Source organism: Sus scrofa, chromosome 9 (genome assembly GCF_000003025.6).
Source record: "Sus scrofa isolate TJ Tabasco breed Duroc chromosome 9, Sscrofa11.1, whole genome shotgun sequence".
Classification (NCBI taxonomy): domain Eukaryota; kingdom Metazoa; phylum Chordata; class Mammalia; order Artiodactyla; family Suidae; genus Sus; species Sus scrofa.
Window position 1 is genome coordinate 120,463,097 of NC_010451.4, and position 26,983 is coordinate 120,490,079.

At 44.0% G+C, this 26,983-nt stretch overlaps 1 long non-coding RNA gene across 1 annotated transcript in view; it reads left to right on the top strand.

The window, feature by feature from the left end:
* The window catches only part of LOC110255517, a 90,608-nt gene extending 65,641 nt beyond the window's left edge, over window positions 1-24,967 (top strand). Inside the window, exon 4 of the long non-coding RNA XR_002335947.1 lies at window positions 24,098-24,967. This is a non-coding gene — a long non-coding RNA (uncharacterized LOC110255517). The remainder of the gene's footprint in view (window positions 1-24,097) is intronic.

Below are 26,983 nucleotides of genomic sequence, written 5' to 3' on the forward strand. Positions count from 1 at the left end.
CTACGCCAAAGTCTTTGTAAAGCATAGAGCACCATAAATTGTAAAGTAGCATGAGAGGCACTCTCTAGGAGTCAGTGTGCTGAAACCCTGGAGTGTATTATAGTCACAAGACTCATGGGTTTAAGATGTTCATTTCTAGGTCCTGCTCCCAGGGAGAGTCTAGTTTAGTAGATTCTGGGTGGAGCTTAGAGATCTGCCTTTTATCCCCCGACACCATCACTGTCTCCCTTCCCCTGCCGAGTGCTTTCTGTATGAATGGTCCAGGGATGACATTTAGAGAAACACTAATGTAAGGGTCAAATAAAACACTTCAGAAGAACTTCAGAAATGGCCCTTTGGAAGCATAAGGTAGGTCCCATATTTGGATTATCACATAGCTAATTACTTTAAGTGATAAGCTTAAATAAGCTCATGAACTGATGGTCTCTTGGAAGATATTATTCAAATGAGTTCACTACAGAAAAAACCTGTTTATTATAGAATTGCTCTTAGAGGTGGTTGAAAATCATAGAAAAGGTCTTGGTTTTTCCAGGATACCTCAGCGCCCTCTCATCCTATTTTGGGCCAGTGTTTCTGGCTTCACTCCTTCTCTGACGTGTTTTCTGTACTGAATGAATGTCTTCCTTTCCATTTTGGGGAGAATAATAGAGTCCTGTCATTTTAACAAGGCTGTGTACCAAGCCATGTGGGCATGCCACAGACCAGATGGCTGAGGCTGAAACAAAGCTTCAAAGATTCTGGCAACCACGGGTGCATCCAGGATGGAAAGTAATAGAGCTGTGGTCTCTTAACAGCCACAAACGAAATGATAGGGATTTTGTCATCCAGAATAGATTGCATAGGGCTCGCCCTGGGCTAAATTATTAAGTCATTGAAATTGACTTTGATGTTTCTCCACCATCTCCACTTCCTGATCACTCTTTTTATCCCTATCCTGGCCAGGGACTCAGGACCCCCATTTCGAGATCCCACCCTGCCCTCTCTGATGTGCCCAGAACCTGGGAACTTTTTCTTTCCTATGACAACATCCCAACTGTCCACTTGGCTCAGTGTCCCTGGTATAAGAGGAGGTAGTGGTGGTGCTGGGGGTTGGGGGATGGGCTTTTCATTAATCGGTATATTTGTGTTGAAGTTTAATGTGTCACTCCCCCTAAGGTACTGAGGACTTTTCGGAAATATATTTTAATCTAGAACTTCTGGGAATTCAGGAAGCATCAGAGGAGGAGTGGGGGGTGAAAGAGAAGTTCTCAGGGAGCAGCCTTCCCCAAGCCGCGATGGTGTCCAAGCACCCTGGGAGAGGTTAGGACTGACAAGCCATGCACACTTCCAAGGGATTAATCTGGGAACTCCATGGATCCACTGTTTGGACTCCCTCTAGCCAACCAGCCTCTATTTCCTGAAATAGAGGAGCTGCATATTTCATTGACTCCTGTTAGCAATCACACAAAGAAGACGTTATGCTTCCCCTTACTCAGTGGACCACTGGGTCCCTTCAAGGACAGTACGAACTGTGAAGGTTAAATTCATCAGAGCCAAGAATTGACTGTACTGACCCCAAGTCATTATGTTATCCTGAATTTTGAAAGAAAAAAATACCCCGCCTCTGGTGGTGGACCCTGATTTGTTCAAGTCAATTAGTGTAAGCCCAACTCCCTTGCCGCGGTGATTGGTTTTATCAGAACTAAGTCAATCAGTTTATGGCATTTCTCTGGCTGCATCTGACTTAATTAAGGGCAGTGAAAAGCTAGAAGATATCAGATGGTTTCTGGGAAAGGAACTTCATTGTTTTTATGGGGATGCATTTGGATGTCACTCTTTCTCTCTGAAAATTGATAAGGAAGCATATATCCATCTTTTGCTAGCGGTGATCTTGCCCCATAAAGGAGAACCAGCCACAGGATGAAACTGACAGCAAAGGTAAAACAAAGACCTAGAGCAAAACTGATTCCTTGATAGCATCATGGAGCTGTTGAGTCAAATGAACAGTGAGCCCACCCTACCTCTGAACTTCTAGCTATGGGAATATATGAGTTAGGATTAGGTGCAATTGCAAGTAGCTGAAAACCCCAGTAATAGTGGCATAAACAAGTTAAAGGGCTCTTTCTCTCCCCTGCCCCCAAGGTTAAAAAAAAAAAAAAAAAGTCTAAGCAGGTAGTTCAGGGATAATATACCTTCTAACCGGTGGCTTTGCCATCTTAATACATAATGTATTCCCCTGTAGTCCAAGATGGCTGCTCCAGCTACTGCCATCACATCTGAGTCCATCAGCAAGAAGGAGAAAAGGGAAAGTCACTTCCCAGAGGACACACCTAACATTGTATATGTCAGACTTAGTTATATGGCCACACCTAGCTTGGGTTTGGCTGAGAAATGTTTTTATTCCGGAGGGCGTATGCCTGGCTGAAAATTGGGAACTCTTCTGGAAAGGGGTAGATATTAGGAGGTAGCTAGCCTTCTCAGCCCCTGTGTGTCTTCCTTATTGTTTAAGGCAGTTTGAATCGGGTTTCCTATTATGCACAATCAGACGCATACTAATTCACACCACCCCATCCCCCCCAATAACCTTCTATCTTCAATCACATGCTGATGGATAAAAATAAGAAGCCCTTCACTGGAGCATCCCAAGGTCTTTCCTTGTTTTTCTCCTCAGGCTTGGGACAGCACCTGGCACATAGAGACACTTGATAAATATTTGCTGAATTGAACAAAATTAACTAAGAAGATTCAAACAGAGAGAGTTCAATAGAATCTTGGCATGGTGGCTTGTCAGCGCTGGCCTTGGGCAAGCCATAAAAGCTTCTGAGCCTCAACTTCTCTGCCTATAAATGAGAGAAGTAATACCTACCTTCAAATATTGTTATACATATTAGTGACAATGTATGTAAAGGGCTTAGCATAATTCCTAGCAGATACTGTACCCAAATGGTGGATACAGTGTACAGATTTTTAAAAAATTATTATTATGTACATTGTACATTTCAAAGGAACCCTAAAGTTGAGAAAAGACATATTTGGGGAGTGTTTCACACACCCACAAACTCTTCTGGCCATTTTTCACTCTTATTCTTGGGAAAATATGCCTGCTGGGTTCAAAAGGAAAGAATATTTTGAAGAGATTTTTCATTAACATTCTGAAGCCTTCTTAGATATCAAATAGTTATTTAGTGGGTAAAGTGTGAATGAATCAGAACGTATGTATTGAATTTATCTTGGAACCCTACGTGTGTCAAACCTAACTACAAAATGTGCTTTGCATTCTCTTGCTGTCCAAAGGCTGGAAAAACAGCAGGACATTCTGCTGAACTCACAATGACCTTGAACTCAGCAAACAGACCAAACTGATGGAAGAACCCCGAGCCACTTGTCAGGGTCTTTACCATATCAAGGGATACACGACCCACTGTGATTTGGGATCGGCTGTGTTTGTTTTCCTTGGTTTGACTTGGCAACCTGGGAAAAACAGAATTACCCTCTCTGGCCTCGGTCAAGGTCTGGAAACAAAGATAGAATGTTACTCCTGCGAAGATGGCTTCTTAGAGGCCATGGGGTTTCACAGATGCGGAAAGAATTCGAGGTTAGCTTTTAAGTCAAAGCATAAATAAAGCTTTTTAGTAAGAGCAGCTGAAGGCAAGACGGAAGGCGGTGTTAGAATGTTAACAGATCCTCCTCCCATTTTGGAGATGAGGAAACTGCACCTTGGCTGGTCTCTGCAGGGCGGGCAGTGAGCTGACAGGGTAGGGGCTGCAAGGCAGGTTTCTAGTTTCACAGTCCAATACACTCCAGCAAGAAAAAATGTTAAAAAGATAAGAAAAAAAAAATGTTTTTAATCTACGTGCAAAGGCAGCATCCTGGTTTTAAAGGGTTGCTAGTGCCTTCAAGCGTGTGAGGTGCTTTCACTCACACCCTCTCAGCTGCCCTGACACTAACACAGGATGCTGTTGAGCCCGCCCTGCCTGATGTTGCAGAGGAGGGAACAGAGGTTGATGATTTGTCCGACGTGGCAAAACTGCTCAGAGGTGTGCTGACTCCAAACACTTCTCTTTCCACTCTGCATGTGGGTATAAAATAATCTTTTTTTTTTTTTTTTTTTTTTTAAAGAAGAAATCAGTTTTCGTTTGCTGTTCTGACACCATCACCTCCATTTGCTGGCTCTCTTGAGGGTAAAAAGGTCACTTTAAAATGAGATAGAAACATTTCCAGATTTTTGTTAATGGGGAGATTACTGATGCTCTCTGCCTTTGGCCTCTGGCCTGAGGTAGAAGAGGGTCCCTTCCGGCTCTGCCCCTGCCTTTCCTCCTGCTCTCCCTCCCACCTCCCTCGGCCCTTCTTGCCTCCCCCTGGGTGGCCCATTAGATCCTCAGCCCCATCAGCCACACCTCTCCTGAAACCCTGCAGACTGCAGAAAGCTCAAGACTCAAGTTGACGTCAGATGTCAAACCATTTGTCGTCATAACTGTCAATGATTTCCAACAGATGGCTCTAACCCTTGTTGAATTGTTCCTCCCACCAGGTTGACTGACAGTGGAAATTAGCCCATGTTTTTCAAAGGACAGATCCTCTCTGTTCTCTCAAAACTGCAGGCCCATTGAAGCTGCTGGGTAGCCCATCAAAACATTAAACTCTTTTCCTAACAAATGTCCGAGGTGGGGACCTGTTCAACGTAGACTCTTCACAATGGACCATTGATTAGTACTTTTTCCCCTCGTAGTGATGCTGATCTTTTCTTGGCTTTTAATTATGTTCCTCAGAGCCAGGGATGTACTGGAGCTGACTTGTACCAGCTCACAAGAGGCGATCCTTATATTTCAGGAATTCTTTGAGCTGATTTGTTCAAAGCAACCATTATTAGAGGTTAAGTATAAAAAATGTACAATTAAATAAATTATATTAAAGACAAATGTAATAAATATTCAAAATGTATCACTTTCTAATTAGTTTAAAACGAATATAGAATTTTCTCTCGAGATTAATTAGATCTATTGTATCGATTTGGTGGAAAAACCATAAATGCTGCCATGTCCCTCTTCCCTCCTCCGTGTTGGGTAATGATGGTGTCAGTAGCTTGAAACCAGCCATGAAGGGAGTATTTACCCCACAGAAAGTGGAAAATAGAAAATGCTGTATGTCAGAATTTCTTTATTTTAGGGATCTTTTTAAATTTTTAAATTTTTATTTATTTTTATTTTTATTTTTTTGCATTTACCATCACTCCACTGAGCAGAACCAACTGCAGATCTGGCAACACACGCATATCAGGATCACTATTCTTAATGCTTTAGCAAAATCCTGTTTTAAATACTAGCCCCTGGATCAAGGAGTAGCAAGAATGACCTTGAAAGACCAAGTGAGAAGTAGTATTAAAAGAGGGTGCATTGGGGTCCCCCTCTTCCTCTTTCTTTTAGTATAGACCTTGTGTTTGGGGTTTTTTTCCTTTGGCCTCACTCATGGCAGGCAAAATGTCCCAGGACAGGGATTGAACCTTTGCCATAGCAGTGACCACACAAGATCCCTAACCTGCTAAGCCACCAGGGAACTCCAAGTATAGATCTTAATGGGTAATACCACTTTTAGGTAACAGAGACACACACCCCGGCCCAATTTAACTGCTGGTATAGTCTTCTTATCAGAAAGTAGAAAGAAAATAGTGCAATTATCTGTCCATTTTCAGAAAGAACGGTTTAACCTCAACCAGCAGAGGTGTTATACAAAGACTGCTGTCTTGAGCAGGCAGCCCCCAACATTTAAATGGTTGATATCGGAGTTCCCGTTGTGGCACAGTGGTTAACGAATCTGACTAGGAACCATGAGGTTGCGGGTTCGATCCCTGCCCTTGCTCAGTGGGTTAACGATCCGGCGTTGCCGTGAGCTGTGGTGTAGGTTGCAGACACGGCTCAGATCCTGCGTTGCTGTGGCTCTGGCATAGGCCGGTGGCTATGGCTCCGATTCGACCCCTAGCTTGGGAACCTCCATATGCCGCAGGGGCGGCCCAAGAAATAGCAAAAAGACAAAAATAAATAAATAAATAAATAAATAAATAAATGGTTGATATCAAGCAAGTTCACAACACGCCTTCAAACCCTTCTGGGATACTTTATGTCTCATTTGTCCCGGGAGACAAATGAGTTGGTAGCCCAGAGACAGGGAGCAATGCTCCTGGCTGGTGAGTTTGGAGGATGAATGGAGGGGTTGGTGCCTAGCCCCTTCCTCTCTCTCCCTCCCCCTCTTGGCAGTAAGTTTCCATTAGGGACCACATGCTTTCAGTTTTTCCTTGTCCCACTTCTTACAGAAGCCAGCACTGGCTGGGTACTGCCTGTGATGGAGAGGCTGCCTGATTCTGGGGCTCAGACCTGGGAAGCTCACTTGCCCACTGACACCAGCTACATTTCCCCAAAACACATTACTTTCACTCACAGCTGCTTTACGTCTTTGTCTCATCTCTCAATGGATTCACAACCCAGCAGGAAAGAGGATATTAACTTCAGGGCTCTCTAACCCATCAACAGCCAAGGATGCGGTGGCTTAGAACGCAGTCTTCCAAGGACATTACAGAACAATTTCTATGGCTGCAGTGAGAAGCTGTCGACACTTGCCCACAATATCTTTCATGTTCAAGTGTTTGAACATTTTGCTACATAGACGTTTGGCATCTCAGCAGAGGAGCTCTGGCTCACGTTGGCCCAGCTCCAAAACGTATTCCTTCAGAAAATCCTGGCTTCTTTTCAGGCATATCCCCCACTCACAGCGCAGCTCCAAGCAGGGATGGGGAAGCCTTTGATCCAAACAGGGATCCTGCCCGAGCCCTTTAAAGTTTCACGACTGAGCGTGAACCCTCCCACTTGCCCACCTGGGTTTCAAAGCAAATACGTTGCTCATAAGGACAGTGAGGGATTCCTGATTTTCAGATCTCACTAGAGAAGATGATTTTGAATTGTTTGCTATCCCACTTTTCTGAAAAACCCAGTGAGATCATTTTATTTAGGGCAGATACTTTAGTATTTGCTATAGGAATGTTTCTGGAAGGTTAACTGAATGAAATAGACAAGTGACTCTTCCAACTGCGTTTGCTATGAAACTCTCATTGATGATACACTTCAGAGCATCCTCCAACAACTTCTATGTGATAACCCGAGACAAATATCTCAGATCTTTGTGCTAGGGAAAGTTTGCCTCCCCTGAGATGAAGGCAGGGCTTCTCCCTCTCAGATAATAATTGAAGTACCACTTAACCCTCTGAGTCTTGGCTATAAGGAAGCCTCAGCCTTCAAGCTCCATCACAGACAATGCTTTACCCACCTGTATGGTTGAGACATCTGCCTTGCGCCTTTTAATCTTGCTTTCTCCTCTTTATTCCCCCTCTTTTATTGATTTTAATGTATTTATTCCCTTTTAAGTTCATTTTAAAATTCTCTTGCAAAGAGGTGAGATATAAATAAATAAAATTAAAAGATTCAGTGATTACTTGAAGTTGGGGGGGTTGGGAGTGGACTGTGAGAGGGGAGACAACTACAAAAATACATAAAGGGAGTTCCCGTTGTGGCTTAATGGCAACAAACCCAGCTAGTATCTGTAAGGACAAGGGGTTGATCCCTGGCTTCGCTCAGTGGGTTAAGGATCCGGAATTGCCATGAGCTGCGGTGTAGGTCACAGACCCCACTTGGGTCTGGCTTTGCTGTGGCTGTGGTATAGTCCAGCAGCTACAGCTCCGATTCGACTCCTAGCCTGGGAACGTCCATGTGCCACAGGTGCAGCCCTAAAAAGACAAAAACAAACGAACAAGCAAAACAACAACAACAAATAAAACATGGGAACTTTTGGCGGGTAATGGAATTTCTCTATCTTGATTGTGGGAGTGGTTACCTATGGACATGCTTTTGCCAAAATTCATTGAACGGAACACTTAAAATGATGCATTCTGTTGTAAGTAAATTAAACCTCAACAAAGTTGAGATATTCATCCAATCAATATTATGTTTCTATTTTCTGTAGGCATTTTGCACAGTGCTGGGCAGAGAGAGTGCATAGAGTTGAGTAGGTTGTTCATTGAACAAGGGTACCTGACCAAGAGACTATGAAGGGCTGAAATGTAGCCCACACCTGGCTCACCAAGCCAGGTGCCCAGGAAGGGGCTGGGTCTTCTCCGAGGAAGAGGCTGTATATGGGAATTGTATGTATATGGGCTCCTGGAAGCCTGGTTCTGAAGATAGAGCAAAAAAGAATGTAGACAATTTCCTGTGCCTGTGAAGCTTGAAGTCTAGGGGGAGGCTCGTAAACACATAAGATAATGATAAATTATAATATGCACGGCATAGAAATAACTTGGATGGTATAATGGAGAGTGTCAGACTTGGCGAGATGCTCGAGAGAAGTCATCAGGAAAGACTTCTTAGAAGATAACATTTCAGCTGGGGCCTGAGTGATGAGAAGCAGCCAGGCTTTCAGAATGTGGGAGGAAAGCATCCCAGACCGAGAGAACAGCAAGAGCAATTTCTCAGCGGCAGCAGAGCTTGGCCTATTCATGGATCAGAGAGAAAGCCACTGGGCATATTAATAAGCAAACCAAGAGGAGGGCATAGGGGTCAACAATGTAACTAACTCAAAAAGTTAGATATAAGCCTTGAGAAATGGCTCAGAATACTAACTGCACTACAAAACACTTGGTTGCTCATAGATTTTAGAGTTGCAAGAGACCTTGCAGATAAGATAATCCTTCAATCTTTCCCTATGACAAATACAAAAAACAAGTCCCCGGCTCACCCTGATAACTGATGGAACAAATAGGATTAGAACTCAGGCTTGGTTTCAATTCAGTTCACCTAGCATTTACTGATTGCCCACTATGGGTCCGGTACTATTTTCTAGCTATGAGTCTAGAGCTTTTCAGCCTTGGTAGGGTTGAATGACAAGAAAGACCACACTGGTGAAATTCTGCTGCTGAACATATGTTAACCTCAGAAATACTTCCTTTAGAAATGGCCTGTAGGGGTTTAATCAGATGAGTATTTCACAAGATGTTTTTTGTCTTTTTAGGGCCGCACCAGAGGCATATGGAGGTTCCCAGGCTAGGGGTCGATTGGCGCTACGGCTGCCAGCCTACACCATGGGCACAGCAATGCCAGATCCAGATCCTTGTCTGTGACCTACACCACGGCTCACGGCCACGCTGGATCCTTAACCCACTGAGCGAGACCAGGGATCGAACCTGTGTCCTCATGGATACTAGTCAGATTTGTTTCCGCTGAGCCATGACGGGAACTCCAAGATTTTATTTTTATCTTGTTTTTGAAACTGTTTCCATTCCTAAAAGTGAAATACAGTTTATTTGTTTTGGTTTGTTTTTTGTTTAGAAGGATGTATGTTTTAAAGGAACCAGTTCTGAAACGAATCCTATGTTGACAGCTGGAAGAAGGTGACAACTCTGTTAAGGGGATGCTAGGTGGGGACATCCCAAGGGTAAAAAGTGTTGGTGATCAATCATGGGCATCTCGGCATCATCTTTGAAATCCAAGAAAAGCAAGATGGGGATGGAAGACTTGCTGGGAAAAAACTCAGGTCTTATCCCTTAAGCCATGTCATGGTGTCACCCACGCCATTTCCCTCATCTGTCTACACTCGCTGCCTGGAAATGGCAGGTGAAAATGGCACCTACCCCTTCCGAAGCCATTCCTTCATCACTGCCAAATGCTTTATAGACTAGCAAACGCCAAAGTTCTTGGCATTATACTCTCCCTCTCTAATCCTCCTTTTAAAAAAACGAAAGGAGCTGTAGCCGGGCAATTAAGCATCAGCCTACAAAATACACCCTGAAACCACCACTTCCCTCTCTATCTCATGGAGTACCAATAGTAATAGAGATGAAACCTGCCATTTTCAACGCAATCTCGAGTATCCTACTGGAGCAGACAGAAAGCTAATTAAAAAAACCAAGGCTACTGTTTTAAGAGTGTGATAGGTGTTTGTTTTCCTTTGAGTGTGATGGGGTTCTGTCTTCCTTTTAAAGAAAGTGACTCCCTTATTTTCAGCTCGGTGGTATTTTCTTAACTGACTTCTAATCCGCAGATGCAACCCCTGGCAGTCCGGTCTGCACTAAACAGCTCCACCTAATTCAAACTTAGGCTGATCCTTTCCAAGGAAGGGATTTAAGAAGTTCCAGTCTCAGGCTGGGCTGACTTCCTACTGCGGGTCCAGGGGACCCTGGTGCAATTTGCTGCTGAGCACTTCCTCCTCTTCTGGACCTGCGCCGCCCTCTCCAGCCAACAACGCAGTTCCTGGAGAGATCCATCTCCTAGCATCCACCTTTCAGGCCACATTTGGTTGGGCCAGAGGCTGCTGGGCCTCAGACACTGACCAGGAAACTTAAGGCCCTCAGGCAGTACCCACTGGTGCATCTGTTTCTGCTCCCCTCATACCAACATACCAGCTTTCCCTGGTGCTCAATCATGTTGGAGAAATGGCATTAGCCTCTCCCAAGTTCACACTCTTGTTTGAAAGCAATGGGATGTCACAGAAACCAACCACAGGATTACAATGGACCTGAAATGTAATGAGAGCCACAGGCTTGAATAAGAGTGTGGGCAGGAATCTCCGTCGCTTCCCCCCATTTCTTTCTACATATCCGTGTTAGTCCTCTCTCATTGTAGACAGCTCTCTCTGCTCCCCAGTCCACTCCATAAACAGTGCCCACAGCCAGCAGTTCCTAGGGTTACAACTGCTTGATTCAGGAGAACAGTTGTACTGAGTTGGAAACTTAGTCTAATTCCAAATTCCTGGGAAAACTCCAAAATTGTTTCTCCCTGGAAAGTTATTGGCATTTGGGGCAGGGCCATTCATGCTGTTTGGAACTGTCCTTGGCGTGGTGAGATGTTGACCCTGCTCATTAAATGCCAGTAGCACCCCCATCTTACTGATTGTGACAGCCCTGAAAAGGCCTTCACTGTCTACCAAACGCCCCTCAGGGGGCAGTATCACCACAGTCTGAGAACCACTGCATTAGACATTCCAACTCAACCTAGTTCAGTGTGACATCTTATTCCCAAAGAATTCTAATATGGGTTATAAGCAGCTAAATCCTGAGAGGACTTTCCCTGGGAGTATAGTTTAGAGGACAGAGGTATGTGTAGCCCCAAAGGAAATTTTCATTTCTTTATGATTCTGAGTCAGCTATATTTGTTTCTAAACACAAAAATTATTTAGATTTTTTTAAAGTCACATCTTGCTTCTGCTAAACAGCTGACTTATTTTTCTTGCACAAAGACAAGGATGTGGTAAATGCTTGTTTTTGTGGGTTTTTTTTTTTTAATCATGGTATTAGTAGTCAAAAATGGCAAATATTGATTTCTGAGTTGGCATTCTCCTTTGACTCATACAACCAAGTACAAATGCAAGTCAAATGTCCTGCCCTCAGGTACCCCAGGGACAATGGAGTGGGGGGACCAGGAAAGAAAGACCTTGTCAACTAAAGCAGCTTTTTCCTTCATAGAAACCTAGGTTTGGCCATGACCAGATCTGCCTACCCCTCTGTCATTATCTAAATGGGATCTTCCTTTAGCTCAAGGACCATAATATGAGCATGATTAGACTCGTTACGCACATGGTCTAAGAGGAAGTAAGGTGGATAGGAAATCGTGAAGGCCTTGCTTTAAGGCAACACCAACAACAAAAACCTTTATTTTTTTCATTTAAAAATTTATTGAGTATAATTGATTTACAATGTTGTGTTAATTCCTGCTGTACAGCAAAGTGATTCTGTTATACATATATGTATTCTTTTTCGTATTCTTTTCCATTATGCTTTATCATAGGATGTTGACTACCACTCCCTGTGCTATACAGTAGGACACTCTTGATTATCCATCCTGTGTGTAGTAGTTTGCCTCTGCTCATCTCAAACTCCCAGTCCTTCCCTCCCCCACCCCTTCCCCACAAGTCTGTTCTCTGTGTCTGTGAGTGTTTCTGTTTCATAGAAACGCCCTTTGTGTTATATTTTAGATTCCACCTCTAAGTGATTTCACATGGTATTTATCTTTCTCTGACTTGCTTTGATTAGTATGAAAACCTCTCAGTCTATCTATGTTGCTGCAAATGGCATTATTTCATTCTTTTTATGGCTGAGTAATAATCCATTGTATACATGTAACACATCTTATTATCTGTCATTGGATATTTCAATTGCTTCCAAGTCTTGGCTATGGTGAATAGTGCTGCTATGAACATAGGGGTGCATGTATCTTTTCAGATTATAGTTTTCTCCAGATATATGCCCAGGAATGGGATTGTTGGATCATGTGATAACTCTATTTTTAATTTTTTGAGGAACCTTCATGCTGTTTTCCACAGTAGCTGTACCAATTAAATTTCCATCAACAGTGTATGAGGGTTCCCTTTTCTCCATACCCTCTCTAACATTTGTTATTTGTAGACTCTTTATTTATTTATTTATTTTTGTTTTGTTTTGTTTGTTTTGTCTTGTCTTTTTAGGGCTGCACCCATGGCATATGGAGGTTCCCAGGCTAGGGGTCTAATCAGAACTAAGCTGGCAGCCTACACCACAGCCACAGCAACACCGGATCCTTAACCCACTGAGCAAGGCCAGGGATTGAACCCACAACCTCATGGTTACTAGTTGGGTTCATTAACCACTGAGCCATGACAGGAACTTTTGTAGACTCTTTAATAATGGCCATTCTGACTGACATGAAGTGGAACCTCACTGTAGTTTTGATTTGCTTTTCTCTAGTAATTAGCGATGTTGAGGAACTTTTCATGTGTTTTTTGGTCATCTATATGTCTTCTTTGAAGAAATGTCTATTTAGGTCTTCTACAAGGCAAACAATTTTAAACTGTTATTAAAACCCTGGAAAATAGGACCGAGAGTAGTTGCTCTAGTACCCTTAAGGCTGCTCATGTTCCTGATCTCTAGCTTGGAACCTGCCCTGCCAAGAAAGAAGAGATCCGTCAAAGTTTATGGCCTGAAAAAAAATTTCACTTGGGGTTTTGAACCAATGTAATAAACCACGTCATCTCTGAAATAATGCTGTTATAGGCATCATCTCTTTCCATATAGTGCAAAGAGAATGGACTAGGGGGCAAGAGATGTGGATTCTAGAATAAAAAAGAATCCATGAGTGAGTCCATACTGATATGAATGATGGAGGGATGAATGAATGTATGAGGGAGAAGGGGGAACTTCTCCTCATAGATGGATTCCAACTAATAAATGGAGGAGAAAGGATTGAATTGGAGAATCATCACCTGGCAACCATCACATTAAGACTTGCTTCAGGTAAAAATTACTCATGGATGATAACATCAGTGGGTGAAATATGATGAGAAACATAGTCTCATGGTTTCTCCTCGCAAGATACTTGTTAATTACAAAGGGACAAAATGGTAACTTTATCTTGGTGAAAACCAGCAGACACCATCTTGACCAAGGGGTCAACACTCCTATCATGAGAAATGGAAAAACGGACCTCGTGTGGCTCCTGTCCTGAGAAGGATGCTAGGTCACTGCTGTGCTGTTTGTGCCCAAACTGCAGAACTTGAATTTCATCACGAACAAACCTCCAACAAACCCAAATCTAGAGACATTCTTGAACGTAACTGGCCTGTACCCTTCCACAGTATCAAGGTCCTAAAAACAAAGACAGACTGAGGAATTGTTCCAGAGTAAATCACACTGAAGAGACATCCCAAGTAAATTTGTGTGACACTGGATTGGATCCTGGTATAATAAAGGGACAATTGACAACATTCGAATAAAGTCTGTAGGTTAATTTATACTGTTTTAATGTTGATTTCTTGATATGGTCATTGTATTCTGGTTAGGAAAGAGACATTTTTTACTTTTAGGAAATACCTGCTAAAACACTTATAGATGAGAGAGAAAGAGCGATTAAGATGCTAATCTGAGTTCTGCCATTAACGAGGGGACCTAGGACAAGTTCCTCACACCCTCTGGACTTTGGTTTCCTGTTTATAAAATGAAGAGATTGCCCTGGTTCAGTGGTCCTCAACGTGTGGTAAAATAAAATAGCATCATCTGCAAAGTTGTTAGAAACGCAAATTCTCAAGTCTCGTCCTAGACCTAAATTAGAAACTCTGGTGATGGCGCCCGTGTATTAACAAGTCCTCCTTGAAGTCCTGATGTGTGCTCAGGTGCGAGAACCATTGCCTTAGTCATCTGCAAGGCCCCTGTTGGCTTAGTGTTAGCTAATGTTCTGTGGCTCCCATTTGTCTTTCCTATAGAGGACAAGCCTTTCTCAGAAAGGGCACCTCCCCTCTCCCAGTTCATTCATCATTTATTTCCAGCTGACAAAGGGCTGGCCGGGGAGCTAGAAGTGCTGGAACTTTGGAGAAATGGTTCTCCTGGGCCTTTAGACCCAACCTCTGTGTGTAATAGGTACAGATTAAACATAAAACATTTAATAATCCTACTTAGCTCAGGAAACATCAAAGAAATCAAGTGATGCATAATTAAGTTCCACGCAGTGGCTTATCTGCCTTGGCCTCTTACTGAAATGCTTGAGCCAGTTGCTTCTAGGAAGAATGGGGCTGTGAATCATTCCTGGGAGTTTCTATTACCACCTATAGGAAAGTTTACCTTAGCCTTTTCTCCAGGATAAATGTTTCCTGAGTTACTCAGGTGGTGAGAACCTCTCCTAAAGTCTTCTAAATGCTTCTACACGCCCAGAGTTAACTCTTGTCTATTAAGCGTCCTTAGGCTGGGACCCGAGAGCGTATTAAGTTTGCTTCTGCTTGGCTGATTAGAACGAGCAAACAGACAAAAATCTCTCCCATTCTTGGTTTACTGATTGCTACTGAGCTATCACTGAAGGTTTTCCACTTACATCCACACCCTTGTCTTCAACTCGACCTGACTCTCAAAGCTACTTTTTCAGTCCTGACCTTTCCTTACTACGACTTCTGATTTTTTTACATCTTTATTGAACAGAGAGCATATTCATTTGCTTCAGAAGTCAAGATGTAAGAAAAAAAGAAAAAGGTATACATTGGAGATCTACAGATGCTTCTTCCCCTTCCTGCCCCACCTCCATCCTCCAGGTTCGATTTCTGATTTTTGACGGTGCTAAGGATGCCCTTTATAGAACTGATCCACTGTATCCAAAGCGAATCCACCATCTTCCCTACCATCCTGGATCCAACCTCTTTAAGCCTCTTTGTCTTCATCTATAAAACAGGATAACGGAGTTCCCATTGTGGCGCAGTGGTCAATGACTCCGACTAGGAACCATGAGGTTGAGGGTTTGATCCCTGGCATTACTCATTGGGTTAAGGATCCGGCGTTGCTGTCAGCTGTGGTGTAGGTTGCAGATGCGGGTCGGATCCTGCGTTGCTGTGCCTCTGGCGTAGGCCCGCAGCAACAGCTCTGATTAGACCCCTAGCCTGGGAACCTCCATGTGCCGCAGATGCGGCCCTAGAAAAGGCAAAAAGACAAATAAATAAACAAACAAAATAAAATGGGATAACAATAGAACTTTCTTCATAGGATGTGTGTATCCCTCACTGAACCAATATTTCATAAACTTTAGCACTGCCAAGCATGTGGTAAGCACTCAATAAAAATTCACTCTTGGTAACATAACACTACTAATGATAAACTCCCACTAAGTCGAATATCTGTGTATGGTTTTGTCTTTTCTCCCAGTTTTCCAAAATGATAGCTTTGGGGTTCACCCCCTCCCCTTGTCTTCTAATTACAGATATTCTGGCCTCATCTCTCTTTATATTACTCCTTTCTTAGTGGAATTTGCATGAAGCAAGAATTAGGAACAACCCCCCCTGGGACGCTGCCTTGTTCTTGCAAAGTTTCTTGGGACTAGGCTGCTGTAAGGAGACTCAGCTGATGGGTCACACGCCTTTGCCCCCAAGCCTGTTTCAACAAGAACTCTCCCGCCTCTCTTCTGGGATGTTGTTGGTAATTAGTTCATTCCTGACATTGCTATTTCCCCCTGGGGCCAAATGACTGAGTTTGTTATATTTTAAAATGTAAGCTTTCTTGGCTCTTTAGTGCATTTAATCCTGCCACGCTGGGGCTTCCACAAAGGCGTAATTTTCATTTTCACAGTAAAGTATGTATATACATAAATATCATTTCTTTTCATTTATCAAATATTCCATCTATCAAATATTCTAGGGCTTCAATATCAAGGGTAGCTGTTGTGGGGATGAGAGAGGCGTGGTTGAATGCCCGCCCTCAGTCAGCACTTCCTTCAAAAGGAGAAGGTGTTTCTGCATGCCAGTCGGTTGGTTGGGGTTCACTCAATCTGTTTTCCCCCTCCCCACTCTTAGCAAATGGCTATTTCATGCAAAGGGCTGCATTTACATCTCACGGTATGAGTCACTAAAAAGTGTTTGTAGTTAAGCCCTTCAATGAAGAAAATCTTTCTCACCCCAATAATAATGACTTAGAAATGAGTGCACAGACCCCTCTCTGCTCTCTCCTAAGTCACATTTGAGCCTAGCAGAGGAAGCCTTCTCCACTGAAATCACAGTTGGTCTTAACAAATTAAAGACTTAAAAGAGGAATACCTTAACCCAGGCCAAACCACCAGCCACCTGTTGTAACATTTCACCCTCAATTTCAAGGCACGGTAGGTGTGTGCTGCCGTGTACTCCGGTTTGTAGCAAATGCCTCCTCCACTGGAAAATCCTGGGCTTGAGCATTTCCTCCTCCAGGAAGCCTTCCCTTCCCATGGCCTCGGTTATTCTCCTTGGGTTTCCATAACCAGTATTATTCTAGATGGGAGGGGCCTGGACCTGGGCCTTGTGTTTAGGGGCTCCCCTCTGACCCTCCTTTTGACTGATCCTTCTTTATGGGAAAAACTATCCATGCCCCAAGGGGGTGTACCCACGCAAAGACTATGCCTTCCCTCCTGAACTTTGGGGACCCACGATCCCAGAATGTTCTCCGTAATGCCTATGGCCCTCCGGCCTAGGTCCATCCTGAAACTGGACCCACAGTTGTCAAATACACCCTGCTGGATGCTGTGAGGTGGCTGGGCAATGGCTATTTGCTGCTGGGGAGAACCTGGATCTTCAATCTGAGGGGTCCACATGTATGTGCACTTGACCCTCGTGATAAAGGATGGAGCTGGTGCTGGGAAGCCAAAGCGGGTGATCCAGGGCTGTCTGATAAGATGGGAGGACAGAACATACTGTGTTGATAGCTCATTAGCTAGCTCTATAAATCGTTTTTTTGTTTTTTTGGTTCTTTTTTTTTTTGGCTGTGCCCTAGTCATATGTTAGGTGTCTGATTTTTTTTTTTTTTTTTTTTTTTTTTGTCTTTTCTCTTTTTAGGGCCGCTCCCACGGCATATGGAGGTTCCCAGGCTAGGAGTCCAATAGGAGCTACAGCTGCCGGCCTATGCCAGAGCCACAGCAATGCAGGATCCAAGCCGCGTCTGCAACCTACACCACAACTCAAGGCAATGCCGGATCCTTAACCCACTGAGCAAGGCCAGGGATCGAACCCACAACCTCATGGTTCCTAGTCGAATTCATTTCCGCTGAGCCATGATGGGAACTCCAAGGCGTATAATTTTAAATGCTTAGATATATAGTCTATGGGCCTGTCTTTATACTCTTGCCCTGGGCCCTGTGAGTGTCAGACGTGGGCCTGTTCGTAACAGCCAGAGAAAATCTCTAGGTTTGCAGTGCTAACATTGTATAATCATCTGTTTTCATGACGGTCGTAGTTGCCACACATTCCCCCAACCTCAGGGCCTTTGCACACATGGTTCCCTCTCCTGGAATGCTCTTCTCCATGGACCCCTTTAGCCCAGGAAACTTTGAATTTAACTATCAGACCTCCGTGGAAACATCATTTTCTCAAGAAAATCTTTCCTGACTTCCTAGATTAGGTCAGGCCCTCCTGGTTTTTCCCTCTCACCTCTCCCTATATTCTGATAAATCCGAGGGGAAAGGACAATAGCAGTAATAATTATGGCCATGTTAGTGATGATGATAAAAGCCCATAGTCACTGGTGCCTTCCTAAGGGCTAAATGTTTGAATAGGTGCTTTTCATACATAATCGTATTTATTCTGCATGAGAAGCCACATGAGATGTTATTATCATCATTTTAGAGATGAAGAAACTGCAGCTTAGAGAGTGTGGTACTGGGGGTCCCCCATGAATCAGACCTCCCAGGTTCCCAGCCTCACAGAGTCCCCCTCCCACACTGATTCCCCACTGAGCCAGGGGCTTTGCTTTGGCCATTGACCCATCAGCAAACATGACTTAATGGTAAATTCTTGCACTTTGGAGCTCATTCTTGTTGGAACCTAGCCTCCATTTAAGACTATCAGACTGGGAGTTCCCGTCGTGGCACAGTGGTTTACAAATCCGACTAGGAACCATGACGTTGTGGGTTCGATCCCTGGCCTTGCTCAGTGGGTTAAGGATCCAGCGTTGCTGTGAGCTGTGGTGTAGGTCACAGACGTGGCTCGGATCCCGCGTTGCTGTGGCTCTGGCGTAGGCCGGTGGCTACAGCTCCAATTAGACCCCTAGCCTGGGAACCTCCATATGCCGTGGGAAGCGGCCCTAGAAAAGGCAAAAAGACAAAAAGACAAAAAAAAAAAAAAAGAGGACTCCCAGACCAAAGTCAGGAAAAAAAAAGAACCACATGGTAAGGGAGGCACAACTGGTTCAGCATCTCAGCTGAGCTTAGCCCCCAGCTGACCCTGCAGCTGAACGCAGCCGCCCTAGGCAAATTATAATTATATAATAATAGAATAGAATAGTATACTATAAGATATACATAGAAAGAGATTGTTGATAGAGGTTAAGTAATTTGCTAAAGAACCCAGAGCTAATAAATGATAGATGTGAATGCAACCTTTATAACTGTACTCAAACTCTCAAACTTCCAAGCCCGGGCTAACCTCTCCTGGGCTCTGGATGGCATCATGCCTGTGTCTTCCCTTCCCTGGCCCCTCTCCCGTTCAGCACCACGCTCGCCGACGCTCTGGTCACCTCTGCATCCTCTGCCTGTGCTGTCTCACGTATGACGTGGGTGACACAGGGACGATTGAGAACAGCAAAAGTCTCTGGAAGATGGGCAGCTTCTCATCGCAGCATGAGGTTCCCCAGAGGGGTGGCTTCTCTCCAAGCCTGGGTGCCCCCCCCCACACCCCCAGGGCTTCTCCCTGACCGGCCTCTTTTCTCCCTGTGTCTCTCTTCAGGCCTCTGCCCTCCCTTCCCCATTTCCTCCGGCCAGATTTACCCACACGGGGCTGACAGGGGAGCTTTTCTTGCTCCCACTGAGATTTTTGATCAAGAGTCTGCAGAACTGGCCTTTCACCTTCAGAGAAGCAGAGGGTACAAGAGGCAACCAAAGGGCTGGCCCTTCCACTCAAGTACCAACCAGAACTGCAAATGTTTTCTAGTCCCAACTAGAAACAAGAGGAGAAGACCTTCTCACGAGAGGAGAGGATTCGCTGAGCCCTGGAGAGGGCTTGGCAACCTAGGCTTTGGCCCATGGCCGATCCTTCTTGTCTTCCAGAAAAACGTGGAAGACAAGAAGGATCTTTTTTAAAAAAACGGCATTGTCAAGGTATATTTTATTTTACGCATTAGAAAATGTATGGGGAGTTCCTGTCGTGGCGCAGTGGTTAACGAATCCGACTAGGAACCATGAGGTTGCGGGTTCGGTCCCTGCCCTTGCTCAGTGGGTTAAGGATCCGGCGTTGCCATGAGCTGTGGTATAGGTTGCAGACGCGGCTCGGATCCAGCATTGCTGTGGCTCTGGCGTAGGCCAGTGGCTACAGCTCCAATTGGACCCCTAGCCTGGAACCTCCATATGCCGCGGGAGCGGCCCAAAGAAATAGCAAAAAAAAAAAAAGAAAAAAAGAAAATGTATGTATCTCAAGTGTGCTATGCAATTATTTTTAGTAACATTACCCAGCGGTGTAAACCTTCATTATAAAACAGCTTAAAACATTTCCCCAACAAGAGCCCTTATGCCCTCCTCCCATTCCCAGCCGCAGCCCCAGGCAATCAATACGTTCTGTCTCTTTAAGTGTGCCTTTTCTGGACATTTCATGCAAATGGAATCACATAAGATGTGGTCTCTGGTGTCTAACTTACTTCACTGAACATGATGTTTTTGAAATTCATCCACGATGTAGCATATGTCAGTAGCGTACTCCTTTTTTATTTCTGAGTCGTGTGCCATTGTACAGAAACATGGCATTTTATGTATCCCTTCACTGCTTGACCGACAGGTAGGTAGGTTGTTTCCAGCTTTGGGCGCTTATGAATAATTCAGCTGTGAACATTTGCATGTGAGTCTTCGTATAGATGTATGTTTTCATTTCTCTTTGGTAGGAGTGGAATTTCTAAGTAGTTGTATGTCTAACTTTTAACTGTAAACGGGCGAGCTGTTTTCCAAAGTGACTTTACCATTTTGCATGCCCACCAGCAAGTATAGGTTCCTTTATGCTCTCCAAGTCATGGGACGAGTATCTTCTATTTCTTTTATTTTTATTTTTATTTATTTTATTTTACTTTGCTTTTTAGGCCTGCACCCGTGGCATATGGAAGTTCCCAAGCTAGGGGTCGAATCTGAGCTGCAGTTGCCAGCCTACACCACAGCCACAGCAACACCAAATCTGAGCCACGTCTGCGACTTACACTACAGCTCAGGGCAACGCCAGATCCTTAACTCATGAGCAAAGCCAGGGACCGAACTCGCGTCCTCATGAATCCTAGTCAGGTTTGTTAACCGCTGAGCCACAAAGGGACTCCAAGCATCTTTTCATCTTTCTTTGATCAACTCCTAGGTTTTTTTTTTTTTTTAACTCTAAGAATTCATTAGGTCCTGGAGAAGGTTTCAGCTCACCTCTCCTGGGCTGAATTATGCTTTGTTCTCTGTAACGACCTTAAAGAGACCGTTATGACGGTTCTGCTCAGTACGCACATGTGTCATTATTTATTTATTTAAAACACTTAGTTCATTGGGCTGCCTCCAATAACCATTTAGTTTTTGACTGTCTCAGGGGATGGCCGTGCAATGTACTTCTGCAAACTCTGGGGCAGACAACAGTGTACTGCTCAGAAAATCCACTGGGAAACCCAACTCCCTGAAAGTAGATTTCAGAGGAGTGAAACCTCAGGGGGTATTTTCTATAAGACGATTTGGCCTTCAATGTGTCCACATGCAACTCCTCCAGGCAAAAGCCAACATGAAGAACAAAAGTATAGGAATCCTCAGGGCCCAGAGGAAACAAGTTTGGGTTTGCATGAAGGTGGACCCCAACACATCTCACCGGTTCAAGAAATCTTTTATGGTGCAACTATAGTCAAAGGAATAATGGTCAAAAATCCTCGTTTTCAAAACTCTGCTAGACTGTTTTTGCACCCTAGCAGAAATATACCTTCAAAATATTTGCTCAATGACAGAAAATAATTCAGAGTTTCAGAAAGGAAACTCAAGTTCATTTGAGTTTAAGCATTGCCATTGAGGCCTTGGTAATACTGAATGTGTTTAGTCCCCCCAGGGAAAGGGTTGGTGAGGTCACAACTGTTGTCCCTCAAGGTCATTTGCGTGAGAACTTCAGGTGCCTGAAATAGAAAAAGTTTGCTGGACTAAAATTTCTAACACTGAGAAAAAGAAAATCATTGACTGCTGAAGCGTGACATGAGGGAGTTTCTTTGTAGTATCCTGATTGTGGTGTTGGCTTCTCAGTCTACAAATGTGGCAAAATATCATGGAACCACACACACACACACACACACACACACACACAAAGAATGCGTGTAAAAACTAGTGAAATCTGAGTAAGGTCTGTACCTGAATTAATAATATTGTACCAATTCAGGTCCCCTGGGTTTGACCTGTACTGTGGTTATGTAAGGTATTTTCACTGGGAGAAGTTGGGTGAAAGGTACATGGGAAATCTATGTACTACTTCTGAAATTTCTTGTACATAACATTTTAAACTTTTTCAAAATGAAAGGTTTTTTTGGTTTTGTTTTGTTTTTTACTTTTAGTGCTATCCCTGCGGCATATGGAAGTTCCCAGGCTAGGGATCAAATTGGAGCTGCAGCTGCCAGCTTCCACCACGGCCACAGCAATGCCAGATCCAAGCTGCATCTGCAACCTACACCGCAGCTCATGGCAGCACTGGATCCTCAACGCACTGAGTGAGGCCAGGTGTTGAACCCATATCCTCATGGATCCTTGTTGAGTTTATTACTGCTGAGCCTCAGTGGAAACTCCCCAAATTAAAGTTTATTTAATAAAGAGAGAGGAAGTTAGGCAGGAAGGATGGAAAGAAGGAAAGAAGGAGAGGAGGGAGGGAAGGAGGAAGGGAGAGGGACGGAGGGAAGGAGGGATGGAGGGAAAAAGGAAAAGAGGCAAGAAAGAAGAAAGGAAAAGGGATTAGCAGTGAGATCCTGCTGTGTAGCCCTGGGAACTCTGTCTGGTCACTTATGATGGAGCATGATAATGTGAGAAAAAAGAATGTATACATGTACGTGTGACTGGGTCACCATGCTGTACAGTAGAAAATTGACAGAACACTGTAAACCAGCTATAATGGAAAAAAATTAAGATTGTATTAAAAAAAAAAAAGAATAAGAAAGGAGAAAGAAACAATGGATCCTTTTCTTCCGCAGTCAGCTTGGATTGGAAGTAGGGACGAGGTAGGGACAGAAAGGTACCTCCTAATTTTGAACAAAGATCCCTCTGTAAAGGAAATTATAAAAAATTAACACAAAAAAAACTCTAAATTGGCAGTCATATGGGGAGAGATAGATAGTCAGACAGACAGACATATAAATATTCTACATCAGTAGAAAGACTAGGTAAGGTGTAAGCAAACCCATATGTGTGCATGTGGGGGTCTAATTGCTTGTACTGTATCTTTTTTGTGGGGGGAGCATGCCTGCATCATAGGGAAGTTCCCAGGCTAGGGGTCAAATCAGAGGTGCAGCTGGTGGTCTACACCACAGTCCAGACAACACCAGGTCCTTAAGCCACTGAGTGAGGCCAGGGATCGAACCCACATCCTCATGGATACTAGTTGGGTTTTTAACCCACTGAGCCACCACAGGAACTCCTTGTACTGTATCCTTATTTAGCAAGAGTGATAACAGCGGACATTAGCCTCCACTGTGTCTGCAGGCAGGGGTACAGACCTCGAGAACTGGCCGCAGGAGAGGGCCTGGACTGACCTTGCTGATGCTGGTATTCCAGCATCCTTGGCAGGGGTATTTCTACAGAGGAAATGGATGCTTCAGACTATCGAAGCTTGGCGACAAGAGCTATTAAGACCATTCTCTAATTCCCTTTGCTGTGATTCCATTCTCAGTTTTAATTGTGCTTTGGCTTTTCATGTAGCTTTTGTATAGCACGATAATGAGCTGATCGGCCAATGCAAGGATTTTAGTCCGCTTGACATTATTTCTTCTTCATGAATTAGTAATTTAGCATTCTGGTTCACATATCAATATCTTGCGGGTTTTATAAGTATGAGTGAGCAGCTAGAGGATGAGTTCTTAACTTGGAAACCAGGGATGGGGCTTCAAGGATCCATTAAGCCCTAAGATTGTATGCAAAAGCTTGTGTATATGTGCCATGTGCATCTGTCAAGGAGAGGGGTCAATAGCTTTCACTAGGCTCTTATAGAGAGTTTCCAATCTTGTTCCACTGGTAAAATAGAATTTCTGGGTGTGTGAAACGTATTTTCCCGTGCTATAATTCTTTTATGAAATCTTTTTAACAACTTCATAGGATTCAGTTACTAGAATTCATCTTCTAAGGCGTTTGTTTGTTTGCTTTCTTTTTAGGGCCATACCTGTAGCATATGGAATTTCCCAGGCTAGGGGTCCAATCAGAGCTACAGCTGTCGGCCTCCACTACAGCCACAGCAACATGGGATCCAAGTGGCATCTGTGACCTACACCACAGCTCCCGGCAACGCTGCAACCCTGACCCACTGAGTGAGGCCAAGGATTGAACCCACTTGCTCATGGGTACTAGTCAGATTCATTTCCGTTGCACCACAACGGGAACGCCCATCTTCTAAGATGTTGAAAGCTTATTCACTAATAACCTCTGATGGGCTTAATTTTTAGGTGACATGTTGCCTTATTTTATTAATGGATGTCCAAGCGTGAGAGCTCATGGCAGTCATACTAAGAGTTAACATCTATGCGACACCTGCCTCTATACCAGGCAATGCGCTGACTGTGTCAATAACGTCTTCTGGTAGGTTCTTCCACAGTCCCAGAAGGTGGGTATCATTACTTCTGTGTAACAGCCGAGGAAACCGATGTATAGAAGTTAAAGAATTTACCAAGGTCATGTGTTTGTCAATGGTGGAGCCAATTTGACAGCAGCATCTGGCTGGCTCTTCCCTCAACCACAACACTCAATGTCTGTCTCCTTCAAGCCCTGCTTGGAGGCACTTTCTCCTTGAAACGTTATTCCCACCCAAAATTACCTCACCCCCTTGTGGAAGTCCTCTGGTTCTGCAACAGATTCGAAACCATGTCACTTAGCGCCAATCAAGTGTTATCTACCTCAGGGTCAGAGTATCTACTATTTACCAGATAGTAAATATTTTAGGTTTGTGGCCCAGATGGTATCTGTCACACCTACTCAACTCTGCTGCCCACTGTAGCGCAAAAGCCCTCCTGGACAAGGCGTGTGACCACGTTCCAGTAAAATCTGATGGATGGATGTGGAAATTTTAATTTCAAATCATTTTCCTAGGCCACCAAATGGTATTCCTCTTTGAATGTTTTTCCACCATTTAAAATTGTGAAAACCACTCCTAGCTCCCATACTGTACAAAAACAGGCAGCAGGCTGGGCTTGACCTACGGGCCAAAGTTTGCCAGCGCTCCACCAACAGCATCTTACATGTGTCTGGTCTCCATAATAAATAGGAAACCAGTGATCCTAAAATGATAACTTTTTTTTTTTTTTTTTGTCTTTTTTGCTATATGGAGGTTCCCAGGCTAGGGGTCCAATCGGAGCTGTAGCCACCGGCCTACGCCAGAGCCACAGCAACGCGGGATCAGAGCCGTGTCTGCAACCTACACCACAGCTCACGGCAACGCCGGATCGTTAACCCACAGAGCAAGGGCAGGGACCGAACCTGCGACCTCATGGTTCCTAGTCGGATTCGTTAACCACTGCGCCACGATGGGAACTCCCTAAAATGATATCTTAAGCTTTTCTTATTCTCCACAGAATCTGTGTGCAGAGCTTGACCCACACGTAAGGGCTCAACAAACACTTGATTCATAGCACTGATGCTTTTCCCTCTCAGAACCGTAACCAAGAAGAAAGAACAAGTCCATCTCAACATAAGCCGCATCTTTATTATCTTCACCCTTTTCCCTCCCTAACGAAATGCTGGATCTCTAAAATATCACAGCGAGTTTTTGGTTCTGGGTGCTGATAAGAAATACCCACGTGTTTGGCGAGAGCTTGAAGGTCAGATGGTGTCTGGGCTTGCAGCCAAAGAATACAGCTGGTGAAAATTCAAGCTGTCACACACTTGTTGCTAGCCCTGGTTTTCTAGTTTCTTCATCATGAATTATTAGATTATTTATAATAAGGAATCGCTGCAGGAGCCATCATTTTTAAAACCATAATCCCCAACCAGGAGAGATGTCATGACTTTATGGGCTAAATTTAGGACCATGAGAACCAGGCTCTAGGACTGGCTGCCATGTATCTTCTCTGGGCCCTCATCTCTTCATCTGTAAACAGAGTTGGAGTTCCTGTCCTGGCTCAGCAGTAATGAACCCGACTAGTATCCATGAGGATGTGGGTTCAATCCCTGGCCTTGCTCAGTGGGTTAAGGATCCAGCATTGCCATGAGCTGTGGTGTAGGTCGCAGGCTTGGATCCTTCGTTGCTGTGGCTGTGGGGTAGCTGGCAGCAGTAGCTCTAATTCAGCCCCTATCCTGGGAACTTCCATATGCCGTGGGCGCAGCCCTAAAACAAAACAAAAAAAGAGGGTCATGGTCCTGCCCTCCTCCTCTGGGCACTGTGGTGCTGGGCTGATTGGGGACTACCTTGCAAATACAGTAGTAATAGCTTGTAAGCTTCTCCATTTACTTTGGCTCAATCACGTTAAGCTGTGCTGGTGTATGATATGAAAAGACAGAGAAATGAGCCATGTTATGTTTAAGAATCAAACTGTTTTGTTTTTTGTTGTTGTTGTTTTGTCTTTTGGAGCTGCACCCACAGCATATGGAAGTTCCCAAGTTAGGGGTCAAATCCGAGCTGTAGCCGATGGCCTACACCACAGCCACAGCAATGCCGGATCCTTTAACCCATTGAGCAAGGCCAGGGATCAAACCTACATCCTCAAGGATGCTAGTCAGATTCGTTTCCCCTGAGCCATAATGGGAATTCCTGTTTTGTTTTTTTAATTTGCTTTTAAGGCCATATCAACAAGCTAGGAAACCAAGCTGATATTTACTACTTGATATACATTTAAAAATTATATAACATATGCCAATGAGCTTTTTTGTTTGTTTGTTTTGCCATTTAGTGTGAAATTGCTGAAACCAGAAACCATAATTACAGCACTCATTTTGGTCCTGTGTCGCCTTGATGAATAGTATGTGAAAACAGGAGATTCATAGGATTCTTTGTTAAGGATGCCCCCTGACACAGTTGTCAGGCTAGAATCTTGCAAACACTGCTGGGCACCAAGTAACATTCTCGGTGTTTGAGGAGCCAGCTGTTCTGCAGGGCTTGGACGTTCTTCTGATTTATTTCTAAAAGTTTGGTTTTTTAAAACAGGTTTTCACTAGAGTTAGCTTTCACCCACTGTGTAGATGCCTTAAAATAATCTGGTTTTGAAAACTCTCCCAACAGCTGCCAGCTTGCCTTGGAGGTGAGGAGGCTGCTCCCTCAAGGGTGAAACAGCCCTTGGTGCAAACAAATGTTTAAAACGGGTGAAGACAGCAGACAGTGGAAAGCTCTAGCACTTATGCAT